The 10,267-nt window shown below is 38.1% G+C and overlaps 1 pseudogene; it reads left to right on the forward strand.

Moving 5' to 3' along the window:
* Nucleotides 1–6,384: 6,384 nt before the first annotated feature.
* LOC129723126 (uncharacterized) lies at nt 6,385–8,082 on the forward strand (annotated as a pseudogene).
* Nucleotides 8,083–10,267: the final 2,185 nt, after the last annotated feature.

The raw sequence follows: 10,267 nt of genomic DNA on the forward strand, positions 1-10,267 counted from the left end.
AAACGATCCTCGTAAGATGGCAGGGTCAGTGGATTTTGCCATGGGAGATAACGAAGAGCATAGCGTACGATTTTTTTCTGAACCATTTCCATTCTGTAGGACAAGTTTGCATGGTATGGGCTCCATATTGCAGAATTAGACTCGAGGATCGATCGCACTAGGGCATAGTAAAGTGCATTAGAAAATAACGGGTTGCGGAATTCATCAGCAGTCTTGAAAATGAACCCCACTCGACGGTTTGCTTTGGCGATAATGTTATTATAATGGTTCTTGAATGTCAACTCGCTATCTAAGAACACTGAAAGATCTTTCACGCACTGTACACGGAGAAAATGCTGTGACGATATGGTATAAGCGTATTCGATAGGGACACGCTTTCTATTGAATGAAATTATGTTGCATTTTACAACACTCAATGTTAAGCAGTTTGTTGCACACCAGTTCACGAACGTATTTAGATGCTCCTGTAGCTCAACACAATCTCGTAGGTTATGTATAATTTTGAATATTTGTTTATCATCCGCATAAAACAGTCGACATCCGGGTGGCAACAAAAGAGAAGCGTCGTTTATAAAGATAGCGAAGAGTAGCGGGCCCAAGTAACTATCTTGAGGAACTCCTGAAACGTTTGAAAAACGCCTCGACACAGCTGAACTTTTTTTCACGCACACACTTCGAGTAGTCAATTAAGATTTAAACGAATATTTTAATAAAAGATATGCGTGCCATGGAAAGGATGGCCCTAAAGACTCGTCGGAAGCAGAAGCAGCAAAAATAAAGCACCATAAAGGCTGAATCTGTAAAACCGAGAGCCAGAAAGCTTTATGGCAAACCTCTGACCACGAATTTTCGGAGTATGTTATTATAAATGGTGATTTTTTAAAAATTTGGTTTTTCTTTAAAAAAACGCATAAAAATAACAAAACTGTATGAAATCTTTATTTGAGCCGATTGGTTTATGCCATTTACTTTTTAAAGATAATTTCATTCAAATGTTGGCCACGGCTACGTTTTAAATGGTCCATACAAAAAATCCAATTTTGGGTCAGTTTTTCGAGCATTTCGGCTGGTATCTCGCGAATAACGCGTGTAATGTTGTCTTCCACGGCTGGAATTGTTGTTGGCTTATCCGCATAGACGAGATACTTAACGTAGCCCCACAAAAAATATTCTAGCGGTGTTAAATCGCATGATCTAGGCGGCCAATTCACCATGTCCATTGATTCGCGCGATGTGTGGCACGTTGCTCCGTCTTGCTGAAACCACATGTCAACAAGACCCAGCCTTCATTTCCGGCAAAAAAAAATCAGAAATCATCGCGCGATAGCGAGCGACATTGACCGTAACGTTGCGATTTTGATCATCTTTGAAGAAGTACGGACCAAAGATGCCTCCAGCGTGTGAACCGCACCAAACCGTGCATTTTCCTGGGTTCATTGGCGATTCTTGTATTGCCTCTGGTTGCTTTTCGATTAACAACAATTTTGCAAATTTTGCTTATTAACATACCCATTAAACCCGAAATGAGCTTCGTCACTGAACACAATTTTTCGGTATGGATGGATTTTCGGCAAGTTGTTCTAAGGCCCATTCAACAAAAATTCGACGTTGCGGCAAGTCGTTCGGCTTCAATTCTTGTACGAGCTGTATTTTGTAAGGCTTTACACCAAGATCCTTTCGTAAAATCTTCCATGTAGTCGAATAACACAAGCCCAATTGCTGCGAACGGCGTCGAATTGACATTTCACGGTCTTCCACTACACTGGCTGATACGGCAGTTCGTGTTGGTGGGTTTATGTCCAACAGAGTACAACTGGTTTGAAATTTCGTCACAACAGCTTGAACAGCTTGCTCAGTAGGTCGATTATGACGACCATAAAATGGTCGTAATGCGCGAAAAACATTTTTCACAGAGGACGAATTTTGGTAATAAAATTCGATTATTTGTAAGCGTTGTTCAGGCGTAAGTCTGTTCATGGTGGAATGGCAAACCAAACTGAGTACATTAGACTTTGACAGCTGTCAGAATTCCCGCGTGAACTGCCAAATCTGAATACACAAAAAACCAAATAGCAAAAAAATCACCCTTTAGATGACGAAACCTACACAAAATTAGACTATAAGACAGGGAATGGTTGTCCCCAATCCAGTGAAAGCCGCCATTTACACTGAAAAATTCGGCATGGAGATTATCATATGAAAAATGTCGCGTGCATTCTTTACGACTAACACAATAATGGAAGAATCTACTTGAATGAATGTTTGCAAAAAAAATTTACCCTTGCCCAGAAGGCATAACAATCGTACAATCTTTTAGCCTGATCTTGCTTCCTGTTAATACTCTAAAGATGCGCTAAAGTGCCCTGAAACTGCCCTGAGGCTCACCCAATCGAAACTTTCTGAGCTTTGAGGAAGTCGAAGCTAAGGAAGCATATTTATAACTTTCGTAAAGAGTCTATGTTTTCGGACTGTTCGTAGTAGGGTACTTTCGCCATACTGCTTTAGAAGGACCGCGATGCCTAATTTCGTAACGAGGTCGCCGGTTTGGATATAGCTGGCGTGACATCGCATTTCATGGGTTAGCTGTTCGCTGCGGAACAGCCGCTGTTATACGCCGCCTAAGATGGGAAAACAGACAAGTACGGGAACGGTAGCAAACAAACAAAAGCTTTCACCGGAGTTGGAACCCGATTCTCAGTAAGACTACTCAAACCCAGTTAAGGCCACAAGGAGGCTGAGATAGAAATTATTTAATTAGGGTAAAATTCAACAATTCTTTTTGTAAGTCAGAAAATAAATGTCCAGGTTTATTGTAAAAAGGACTTCTTTTGCCCAGAGGAAGGAGTCTTATCGAAAACTCGTTTCTCTTGCCAATATTGTGCTTCAATTATAATTCCCTGGAGAGATCTATTATACGTTTTCTCTCACCAGTTTTATTATAAGAGGGACTTATTTAGTCCATCTTTTAGTTTTGTAGACCTCTCAGATGGTCTTGAGGTACAATGCTGATCTAGCAAGCCAGTCGTCGTAGGTTCGAGTCTCGGCTCGGGAGAAACAGTAGGATCGTAGCGCTTGCTCCGCAATTGTCCTGTACACTAAACAGTTGGCTGCGAAGTCTGTATATATCAAACAGAAGGTCAAGTTCCGAATCGGAATGTAACACCAAGGCTTTGCTTATTGAGTCAAGAGGGAAGTCATTAGGGGGACTGTAGATTTTAGCGTGAAGGAACAGGTTATGTGGTGGCTTGTCGAAGCGGACTCTGTAACCTCGCGTCTACGAAGCTCCCTCCGGCGCAGATGCCAGATGTTTTTGAAAAATGTCTGCAACTGCTCGAAAAACCGAAAAAATGTGCTCGAAATCTGAAAAAAATTTATCCGTAATCCGAAAAAATTTCGCTCGCGCAGGCAAAAGTCTGTAAAAATCTGCACACATTTTAAGAAAATCTGCGCAAATATAAGGAGACTTTGACAAAAATCTGCAGAAACCGTGGAAAAACTGCAAATCAATAAATATCTGCACACGGACTTCAAAAATCTGCGTTTTGCAGACAAATCTGCACATTTGGTATCACTGGTGGTACTTGGCGTCGCACGCGCACGATGGTGAGCCAGTGATGCCACATTTTCATCTGTATTTTGGAGCTCAAAAAATCTTATCACCTTGATAAAATTTGAAAAAATATGTAAAATAAAATCTGCATATGTACTGGACATATCCTTCTCGAAAAAAATGCAATATAGCTTGTTTAACATTTTTTCCGCGAATTCATTCATGCACACGTTTATGCGTAGCATATGAATATAATAAAACCTCCGACACGCTCCATCGCATTGAAGTTAATTGATATTTTTCAACTATATAAAGAAGTTTAATTTACGACCCCATGAAAACCAAAAAAATCCGTATAAATCTGTATTATTTCCAGATAATCTGTAATCTGTATATGCAGATATCCTAGGGGTAAGACACTATTCATATATTGCGAAATATTTCCAATATTCAATAATAAAAAGTATTTACCGTTTCATTTTCGAGCGCCCCTCTATCTATATCATAGCTGATTGCCGTTACATTATCGTTGGAGGATGTCAATTGACAGATAAACGATAAACATCAAAATATATCAACCAATATCGTGTAATATTATCGAAATATTTTTCATGAAAATAAAGGTGTCTAGCCCCTAGCAGATATCTGTATAAAAAATACGCAAAAAATCTGTATAAATGCAGATAAATCTGTATATGTGGCATCACTGTGGTGAGCCGAGATGCCGCCTGGTGGATGCCATAACCAAGATGTGTATATTCGGGTGGGTGCTATAATCAGGGTGTATACCTATGGAGGGAACGATAAGCCACCGGTAATCTGCAGTGCTGCCAATATCTATTGAAGCACCCACACAACCTCGTTTGATATTTTGAACGAGAAATTCAGAAAAGAGACTTTAAGGTAAAAAAGAGACCATTTTAGAAGAAAAAAGAGACTTTAGAGACCTTTCGTTGAAAAAAGTTACTTTTTAGAGACTACCTTTAAAATAGAGACCAAGTCTCTTAAAAGAGACCTGCTACCAGCCCTGTGAACAAAATGAATTTTCTTTTTCTCGGCTTTATCGAGCCCCAAAGAAAATCCCATAAGGAACTGTCAAAAAGTTATTTACAAAATTAATGCAGCGTTTTTCGAGTAGGAACGAGACACTGCCTTAAAAAACAACTCGAAAAATAATAATAAAATCACTGTATTCAGAGCGTGGTACCATTCGAGTAATTCATTTTGTACCAATTTTTTTGGAAGATTTTTTCCTGAGTATGTCTTATGTTTGTGGTCGAACCACTTTTTCCGGATGATTATTCGAGCTTCCGGAAAATCGTACCTTCGGATAAATGAGTTCGACCTGTATAAAAATTGCGCTTTATTTATTCCGGCATTTATTGGAAAAATCTGTGAAAATCTGTGATTTTCAAAAATATCTGTCATCTGTGGTCACAGATTCTGTGATTTCAATAGCAGTTTATCCAGTCATTTAGCAAAATGCTCGTAGAAATTTCAATTTTACTACCACTGTCACTACAGCGCCATCTCTTAGAATTGAACATTGTTTCGGGTGTCCCATTAACGTCGACGTAACGCAAACGTATTCATTTTGTTTGACCCTTTAGCTTTAATGGAATGCGGCAAATGCATAGCATTTCATAACGAAAGTATTTTTTTGCTGCAAATATTACTCGCTTTACTACTTTTTCCTCGATAGTACTGCAGTAAAACGTAGTATATTGCGTCTAGTCTACCTTTAAAGCTGAAACAAACAGCGTGTTTGAACTGATCCTGCGATGGACTATCCATAGGCTAAAATATGATACTAACATTTCAGATGAAAAGAAACGACATAGATTTTTGTTATTGTCCAGAAGGTAAATTTAGGGGATGATGATTCCTTGAACGTTGACATATAGGAAGTTAAACATGCTTTTAGATCAGAGTCTACGCTCTAATTAAATTTTCAAAAAAGTGTATGGGCGAAAGTCCATGAAAATAGGGCAGGTCAAGTATGTGTGGTTTATGTACACATACATCCCAACACTGCTTAAAACTAAACTAAAATTCATCGAATTCTTTAAATAAATAGTGTACACGAGTCTCAAGTATAATTAACCAGAATTAGTGACAGTGTCTGGGAGACTTTGGTTTAGTCTGCTTATACAGGCACTCTAAATAACCCAATGTTTAGATGAAAAAGAAGCCCAAGATAGAATTCCTTTACGCTGCAATAAACAAATCTGTACATTTAACCACAGATAACAGATATCCAAGCTAGAACAAAAAACTCCAGAAATCGTGTGTAAGATTTCAAATTCTTACTCGTTTGGAATGCTAACGACATCTTTCTGCAACTTGCGATTTGATCCACTTTAGTGATGGCAGGGCTGGATTATAGTCAAAGCTGCAAGACGCATGAAAGTTCTCACAAATAGTAGAGTAGCTGTTTATGCAACGATATAACACTGTTTTTGTGAGGTTTGCGTATTTTCTTCCATATCAACACTAAAACAAACAAATTTATCGCAAATATAAGCTGGGATTGAATAAAATGTTCGATTATGTACAAATTACGACTGCTCAAAATTGCTACATTGAAAAACGGCAACGCTTCTTATTGCAATAATATCGATAAGAGCTGGAAAACTATCGATTTCATCGAATCATTGATCACTAAGTGCTCTTAGCGCCACCATACTGCGTATTGCGACATGCTAAAAAACCGTTGCGTCTTTTTACACATGAAGCAAAATTAGCTTGGATGTCTGTTATCTGTGATTAAACTAAAATAGAACAAAAATAAACCAATTTAGTCAAATCGTCTATACAACTCCATGCAACTTGAAAAGCTAACACGTAACAGCCTCTACTACCACAGATAACCCAAGCTAGAACAAAAAACTCCAGAAATCGCGTGTAAGATTCCAAAATCTCACTCGTTTGGAATGCTAACGACATCTTTCTGCAACTTGCGACTTAAACTACTTTAGTGATGGCAGCGCTGGATTATAGTCAAGGCTGCCAGACGCATGAAAAATCTCACAGATTATAGAGTTGCTGTTTTTGAAACGATGTAACACTGTTTTTGTGAGGTTTGTGTATTTTTTTTTTTTACATATCAACACTAAAACAAACAAACTTATCGCAAATATTGTATGTTTTCCACCTTATCGTACGCGATGAATCGAAATCGTCGCAGACAAAATCGTCGCCAGAACCGTCGCGAGCGAGTAAGTCTCATTTGTGTTGTCAACAAACATTTAATATATATGTAGATTCGCCCATCAATTAAAATCTTGTCAAATCTGATTCGAATTCTGAAAATCTGTAACGAATTTCATACAAATACCGAAAAGATTACTGTATTCAGAACTCTCGTGTTTTGTAATTTATGAGTAAGTTAATAAACTATATGAATATTTCGATGAAATCATCTGAGATTCAATGTTTTCAGAAAATGTCCAACATTATCTGGCACAATGTACGAACCAAACGAGCCAGCCGAAACACAGAATATCATTGCATTTATGGTTTCTATTTCCTTGGGTTATCGAGACAGCAACTCTGTGAAATTTACGGTAAAAGTAAATCTACAATATGCACCTGGATTACGTCCTACAAGCAAAATGGTATCCTCTCGGAAAAGGAACGAAAAATGGTGTACAGGAAGTTTGGGAAGCCAAAACGGCAGTGGCTTGTAAAGTTATACATGAGGGAACCAACTTTGTTTCTCGATGAAGCACAGAAACTTTTTTTTAATAGATTCGCGGCATCAATAAGTCGATCTTCGGTAGTAAGAATACTCCATGCAGAGGGTATGAGTTGGAAGAAACTTGAACGTCATGCGATGCAAATCCGTAGTGCTGATATTGTCAAATATTGCGAGGAGCTATCGTTTCAATGGGATCTGCCCAATTTAGTTTTTTTAGATGAGGTTGCCTTCGATAGCAGAGATATGCTACGCAATAGAGGATACGGTTTTGTAGGAAAAAAATTGATTTTCCGTGGTGAATTTCGTCGCCGCCTGAGAGTGTCAACTCTTTGTTTTCTAGGTCAAGGTGGTCTTCTTGATTCATTTATGACGAAAGCGACTTTTACACGGAAGAAATTTTTTGAATGCTGTCGTTCGTTTGCGCTCCTATCTAGGAACGTAGAAACATATCCTGGCTTCTATTCAGTTTGGGTGATGGACGGTGCTTGAATCCATTGCGATAAACACATTATCATGTATCTAAGATCTCTAGGCATAGTTCCAATATATCTTCCTCCATATTGTCCCTTTTACAATCCCATAGAAATAGTCTTTGGAATTATCAAGCGATATTTGAGACGGTATTATGAAGAAAATGGTTTAAAAAACCTCAGAACAGTTGTGGGCGATGCTTTACTCAGCTTCGAAAATTACGACTGTTCGAACATTATTAGAAGTTGTGACTATACCGAAGGAGGAAAGTTTAATCCCCGAATTGGGCTGAAGCAACCTATCGAAAATTTTGATTTTTGTTCAGAGTTAGAATCAGAATAAGTCGGTTGAATAGGGAGTTATTTTAGAACGTAAAGCAATAATATTGTTGATGCAAGTACATACATCAATTTATTTAGGTAAATAAAATGAATGAATAAAAACCTGTTTCTTCTTTTCATACTTTTTTTCATACTACTCTTCTTATCATATCTTAAAAGAAATTATGTTATCGAATTTGCTGAGCTTCAGTTCAATGACGATTGTTGCAAAAGTGGGTTCATTTATTCACATATGATCAACATCCTCCGCATCTGTCACAAATTTCGCCAGTGATCGGCTAAGCTCATTTTCCACAGGTGCAAGTGACCGTTGCATTGATGTCAACATTTCGTTGTGGCTTTTCAGTTGTATTTCCATTTCCAATACCCGTGCATCAATCATACTTGCAGCGGCTGATAGCTGCGCGGAGTGTTACTTTAGGCCTTTGATATGGCCTTCCATGGCACGAGTTATAGTTTTCGCGAAAAAAAGCCCTCGGCGGTTTTCTTCTAGTAGCACTGAATCACCACTTGATGCAGGTCTAAGAAGCAATCGAATTTTATCTGGTGGATTCTGCTTCACATAGTCACGTTTGTAACCTGGTGATGCTTCTACATGCTCCGCCCAGTTGTTCCACACGAATGAATCTGCCGATACTTCTGGATGCATAGTCTTTAGTTCAATTATTATTTTTTGATAAGACTTATTGCTGCAAGCTCCTGATCTATCTGGATCATCCGGTGCTCCCAATTTCATCACTAGATCATACAACTTTTGATTTGCTATCGCTAACGAATAAACATGCAGGTACACGTCGATAACCTTTTTTCTCCATTTAACCATAATATCCGAATTCTGCTGTAGTTCAGACACTCGATATGTACGCTTGCGATGAAGGTCCTTGAACAGTATACATTTATCCATATCTGAAAATTCAGTATCTGCGTCGTCAGCCCACCAGCGGATCCAGGGTAATGTATTCAGTAGAATCCTCATAGTCTTTAAACTCAGCAGAATTGTTAAAATCCTGATCACTATTCAGGTCGGATACATTTAGTACCGGATTTAGGCTACAAGTCGAAGACTAGAAAGAGAAAGTTTAGTATTCCAATATTTATAACTGGATTTCGTATACCTACCTCTGTCATCGCCACTAACCTCACTGTATTCACTTTTGAATCGCTATTTAATTCCGTGTAATGATTTTTGTTCAAAATTTAGCATTTGCAGACGAATAGATAGTTCTACCGATGAACGCGGAACAGGAAAGAAAATGCAAATCTGTTTGTTTATCAAACGGAAAAAAAATCTTGTAGTACAGTGTTACAGGTTCTGCTTAGAATCAATGAGTGGAAAAATCATTCTCTTGTGTATTTCTCTTATTGAAACACATTTATTCATTTATCTAAATAAAGAAAAACATGTAAATGTGAAATTGATCAAATCAAAAGGCCTCGGTTAGCCTCGAAGTAAGATGTTAATTTCACACTAGGTTTATTATGTCAGGTAAAGCATTCTGGGAAGCAGTCTAGGAAGGAATTTTTGTGTCAGAGGGATCGTCGCATTAGCCCTGCAACTTCTGTACAGATTCAACTGCTAAATGAGTCTATGCGTAAGATGGGAGGTCAAGCTTGGAACTCGGAATATTGAATTTACCAACAATTTTTCTTTGCTGTGCATAATTCAATTCTATACTTTAACGGTAAAATTTACACACATGGGAACACTTTCCGATTTTTTTGTTGCGACGATTTCAAGCGGTTAGAAAGTGAACGGCGCATTTGATTATGAACGAAACAGATAATATGAACTGGGATTGAATAAAACTGACGATTGTGTACAAATTATGGTTGCTCGAAATTTCTACATTAAAAAACGGCAACCCTTTTTATTGCAATAATATCGATTAGAGCTGAAAAACTATCGATTTTATCGAATCATTGACATAAGAGTTCTTAGCGCCACCATACTGCGTATGCGACATGCTAAAAAACCGTTGCGTCTTTTTACACATGAAGCAAAATTAGCTTGGATGTCTGTTATCTGTGCTACTACTAATGCACTGGTTGTTGGGAATGGATGAGTACTTTGTTGCATATAGTCACCTAGACTAAAGAGAGAGAAATAAACAAAACTAGCTACACTGTTTTATCCTTTGATCAGTTACACAATAAATCGGTTTCACATGAAACGTGTTTTACATTTTGTTCCCGAACACACGCTTT

The sequence above is a fragment of the Wyeomyia smithii genome, chromosome 2 (genome assembly GCF_029784165.1).
Source record: "Wyeomyia smithii strain HCP4-BCI-WySm-NY-G18 chromosome 2, ASM2978416v1, whole genome shotgun sequence".
NCBI classification, from domain to species: Eukaryota; Metazoa; Arthropoda; class Insecta; order Diptera; family Culicidae; genus Wyeomyia; species Wyeomyia smithii.